Source organism: Sipha flava, unplaced genomic scaffold, assembly GCF_003268045.1.
Source record: "Sipha flava isolate LNK unplaced genomic scaffold, YSA_version1 209_pilon_pilon, whole genome shotgun sequence".
NCBI classification, from domain to species: domain Eukaryota; kingdom Metazoa; phylum Arthropoda; class Insecta; order Hemiptera; family Aphididae; genus Sipha; species Sipha flava.
Genome location: NW_020272821.1, coordinates 463,647 through 469,657, shown reverse-complemented (window position 1 = coordinate 469,657; position 6,011 = coordinate 463,647).

The window sequence follows — 6,011 nt, the reverse complement described above, 5'->3', positions numbered from 1 at the left end:
GTCGGGGAAAAAATTATATGTATACATACTATATAATATATTAAAACAATATTTAAAATTATTCTTATAACATATTTTCTTTATTAGATTATAATGTTTTGTAAAATTCATATTGGTTTCGGTCGATTCTATTTATAGTTCTGTAATTTCTATTTTTTTATAATCGCATCGGCGTTGGCTAACGACGGCGTAGATCGTTCACGTTATCTTATCGTCGTAATCACACATACTATATTGACTATTTCTATTATTACAATATTAAATATAATAAAACATTATCATTAAATTTAATTTCAATCATTATTATGCTAGTGTCAAAATAATGTAACATAATAAACCCTGATAATTAATTGATATTATTTGATGGCCCCCCCCGTAAATCTATTCTGGATCCGCGCCTGTCCCTGGCGCGAGCCCGGATAGAGATAGATCTCCTCTTAGAGCGCTATCGAAATCGAAAGCACGAACGTGAGCTCTTGACGGTGGGAACGTGCGGTCCTCTTCCTCCCATAGTTCACTACGGCGGACGGGCCCCGACGAATAGCAACAAGTGCAGGTCGGTTTCCGGGTATAAAGACCGTGTATATAAAGTCGTAGTTCGTGCATCGTTATTCACGAGTATCGAACGCGGTCGCGGGATACGGTATTTTCGCGTCATGCCGACGGGCACGCACTGCGAGTTCTCCGCCCGCCGTTGCACCGTGCCGCGGTTTGTTTTTATTATTATTCTTTTTTTTTTTTATAAGGTCACCGTTGTAGCAGTGAACCGACCACGGCTCGGCCGAACTGTTTACGCGCTACCGATCGTTCGGGAAATCGATATCGACTTAACGACTTGAATCCGTCGCAAAACAACGTGCCGTGGAACATTTAAACAGCTTGTTGAACCGTTAATGTTTACGTATCAATCTCTATTTTTTACACGGACCATGACCGAACGCGTGTACAACCATCGATTATAATAATATTTATAATCAATGGTACAACGGTCTTACGTCGTTAAAAAATAAAAAAAATTGTATTTATTTTCTGTAGTAATATCAGTATTATCCGTTTCGTTAATTCTTATCTCGCTAACGCAATCGATTGAGACGTAATGGATGATTGTTTCTAACACTCGATCATGAAAACACTGACTCTGCGCATCTTTAAATACTAACCGTCGGACGTTTAACTACGAATGAAAACCGTTTGTTCGACGGGAAATTTCATGTTTCCGAAATCGATTTTTAAAATGTACGGGACAACGAAACGAATTTATATTGTTTTAATAATTGCCATCGGTCAAAATTGACAGGTGCTGTTGAACGTATAATTATTGTTGCTCTTTAATGATACCGACTGTTTATTACGCATAGGTACACTATTTTTGATTATTTATTTATATATTTTGCTATTTGAAGTTCAAACATTTTTCAACGGTTTTTCGAACTTGAGATTTCGTATTGCGAAGAACAATAGATGTGTGAAAATGGACATAAATCCTATTATTATTTATAATATGGGTATTTAACGATTTGCACTGTGTGTTGACAAGTGCAGTGCTAACCTGCTCGTCAAAACATTGTTAACTAATAAAAAATCATGAACAATTGATATACCGGTTTGACCATAGATTCTAAACCTTTTCGCGGCCATGGACCCCTTTAAAGCATAAAATATAATCACGGACCCCCTTTCCCCTTAAAATATATATTTATATACATATATTTATTTATATACATAAATAAATATAATTTTTATTATACGGCGACGGGTCAATAGAAGTGATAGGTTTCCGTGTTAAATTGAAATGCTCGTTAAATTGTATTGTCATGTTATATTATTTTACGATTACGATAACTTTATATGGCATATAAGATTATCGTAATCTAAGTTTTATATTTAAAAAAATTGTTGTCTTTCAAGTGGCTTTCAAATGTTTCAACAATTATAACTATCTTAAAAACGCTATCTAAACAAATTTATTTTTTGCTTATTTCAAAAAAATTTACAGCCACCCCGTGGACCCCCGAGTAACCATTTACAGACCCCCAAAGGGTCCATGGACACCGGTTTAAGAAATTATGGGTTAGACATTTACGATGTGACTTATCATGACATATGATATATGTATTTACAGTGTTGGGTAAACTGTAACGTTGTAATTTTTAAGTAATTTCATTACAATTTTTATTGTGTAACGACAACTTAATGAAAATTATTTTTTATAAGTAATTCGTCTGATATGATGCGTTACCGAAAGGTATCCAAAACACAACAGATTTTTCAACAAAAATACATTAGTTTCCGTATTGTATTTAATAATGTATAGATTATATATTATACCAATAAATTAATGAATACAATTTTTTTTTTCAATTGCAACTCGAAAGTGACATAAAATGTAATTTCAATACACTTTATTGACGATTAACGAGTAAAGTAACTGATTGTATTTTTTTTTTTTTAAGTAACTAACCCAACAACGTTTAGGTCTAAAAGATTTAACATTTTTTAGTGGATTCAATTTTTTTCCTCTCAAGAACTGCAGGCATGGCGTCAAGGGGGGTATAGCCCCTAGAAAACAGTTCAGCCCCCTGCTGAAAAATCTGTATGATGTAATGAAACATTATTCCCGGGGGCGAACTGGCTCGGGTGGAGAGGCGGAGATATACGTTTGGGCCGGTAGGATTATGAATAATTTGGGCTACTACTATCGTCTATTTACATCATAAGCGAATATTGTTAGTTCTTTATTATGAAAAATCGTATCTGAGACAAAGACAATAATTATTTGGTATTATTGTAATTCAAACGCAACAGAAGTTATTGTAAGAAAATATATATATATATATATATAAAATGTAAACAATGTTGACTTATGGTTAAAATTACATTAGAAAATATTATCCAAGATTAAAATTACGTTTATAACGATATGTTTATCAGCAGGCAGCGGCTTTGTATTACTAAATAATACTATTAATAACCGAAAAAATACGTAATATGTACGTATCATGTAGATACGGCCGTCAGCCACCATACATAATTATCAGATATTTTTTGTTTTGTTGTTTTATACTTAAAAATTATTATTAAACTATTAGGAAATAATAAAAATAAAAATTAATAATATTAAGAATTCAATGTTTAAAAAACCAGTTAAAGGCGGAGCTGAAAAGTACCGCATAAAATGAGCTGCTGAATTACTTAGTTGTGGAAATGATAAAAATCAGCGAAAGCTTAACTTTTTAAAAATAAAGGTAAGATGTTGGCTGTTTTTTTTTATATTATTTAATACTAATTTGACTAAATACCTAAATTTAAATCCTGGGTGTTTCTTATACTTCAGCTTTACTTAGAAGTCACAACCGTTTTACTAAAGAAATAATTATGTTATAATACATCTATCCCTCTTCACACAACATACCCAAAAGGTGCCTCTGCCTGTTAAAGGAAGCTCAATGTTTTTTTTAAGATAATTTACTAAATTATGCCTTGGTACAGGTACAGGTTTATGCAGTAAGCAACTTTCAATTTATGTTGTATCATTTTATTCGTACACTGTAGGTACACTTGTTCCGGAAAAAAAATATTTTACTATCAAAAATTTCAAATATAAAACTTATTTTTATTTTTAATAAAACATTTTCTTTCGGACCATTTAAACAGTAATGCAAATGAAATAGTTAAAGAACCAATGATTTATATGTAGATGAACATTTCAATAATGATCAAGTAGTGAGTTTACCTATGATTTTACATAATTCAATCATAGATAAATAATTAAAATTAGTTACATAGGTGCATACCTACATACTTACATATTATTATTAAATACTTTTAATTGTTAAATGTACCTATATAATACCTATTTATTTATACACTGAAAAAATTGTTTAGAAAATATTTGTGTTAATATTTGAACGCAATCCCTCTTGTTGAAGTAGTGTGCTTATTAACGTTGATGAATTTGAAAGTAATGAACAACCTGTGAATTCTTAAATCATATTAAATGTATCTATATAGTACCTATTTATTCATATTATGAAAAAATTGTTTAGGAAATTAGTTGTGCCTATATTGCAACTCAATCCCACTTGTTGAAAAAATTAAATTCTAATAATTTAGTTACCTACATTATGTTTTGAAATAAACTATTGAAAAATTTTAATCTAATAATTACTTAATATTACATTTTTAAACTCTAACATGGGAATTTGTTTGTCAATCCTTTCATAACGAGCAGAAAGTAAGAAGTTTTTGAATAGTAAAATTTAGACATGGTTTTGTAAAAATAACATAATTTTAGTTTTGTGCTCGAATGTAAAAAGTATTTTTATGTTATTCTACTCGTATTTGCACCGCAGTGCAACATTGCCTCTAGAAATATCTGAATATATTCTTTTGATGAAGTACAAAAAATTAGAAAAAAATTTTATAACTTAATGAATTTAATGAATTTTAGAAATTTTTAAAATAAAAACTAAATATGTAGAGGTATGATAAAAAAAAAAAATGAAAATTTTCATCAGTTGAACAGCAATTGTATGAAAAAATGTTGGGCCGGTCATACCTTTCTCCGCCTGGGCCGAAGTACTGTCAGTCCGCCCCTGATTATTGCTAAAAGGGTTACATCGAAGAAGAAATATACCTTTTAGAAATGTGTAATTCGTGTCAGTGGCGTAGCCAGGATTTTTAAATGGGGGGGACTAACCACTTTTTTTGGATAAGTAAGGTAAGAGAGGATATGAGAATTCACCCTTAACTCCCCCCACCACCATCTACCACCAAGTTTCTAAACGCATTTTAGTAGTAGCATTTTAGTATAGTTTTAAAAATATTTATTAATATATAATTTATAATAATAATAATAATAATTTTGGTTTCAGTGTTCAGTCACTTGCTCCACTCTGACAGTTGCATTCTCTTAGGCGAATTTCTGGCAAATTCAGTTATTATTTCACTTTCATGGAATTGCTCTTTTTTATTTATATTAGCCATAGCTAATCCATTCAGTCTGCTTTCCGACATGGTGCTTCTTAAAAAAATTTTTAAGCGATTAAGTGCTGAAAATGTTCTTTCCGGAGTGAAAGAGGTAACTGGTAACGTGGCGAATATTTGTAAAAGTATTTTAATGTTAGGTCAAAGATTGGTGCGATGAGAGAGTGAATCAAGAGCAGAATTCGGTTTTGGAATAATATTTTGACTCCATTGTTGCCTCCATATGAACAGGTCAGCCCTGATTGTAGATGAGGTATCATCATGGAGATCTTGGACATATATTTTAGCAGCTTTTATAATATTTTTATCGTCATACATATTTAAATTGGCCGGAATAAGTCCTTCAAGTGGCATAACATTAATAAGCCTTTGATTAAAACGAGCATTGATTCTATTAAATAGTCAAGATACATTATACATATAAACGCGGCCCATGAGGGAGGCTATAGCCTCCTTAGCCCCCCCCCCTTGGCTACGCCACTGATTCGTGTAAATACTTTGGTGTTTTAAATGTTTGGATGGATTCCGAATTGTATACATTCGTTTTACCTATTTACTTATGATCTGTTAACTGTTAATCGTTCCTTTTCCGTCAAATTTTGATTGTATGCCACGAAAATAATAACAGTTGTTACGTTACACGGAAATAATTTTATATTTTATTCGAACGATTTGTCGAAAAAACCTTGGCCCGCGTAAAAAAAAATATTTGGCCCCCCCCCCCCCCACCCCGACTAGAAATTTCTAGTGCCGTGCCCGCGGAACATAACGGTTCCGAAAACGCGCGTGTCATCTCGTATCGAGTGGGGTTGGTTCGGTTGCGTAAGCCGTGTTTAATACGCGTTGTTATCGTTGTTGCGGCGGCGCACTGCAACGGCGTTGGGTTCGACAGCGCGGCGTGCGGCGGCCGACGGTCGAAACGCAACCGAGGGCGGACCGTGCGGCCGACAACGCGTCAGTGACCAGCGAGTCGAGCGGACGGACGGCCGACCATCGCGCGAGCGCGACGCCTCGTCGACCAGATT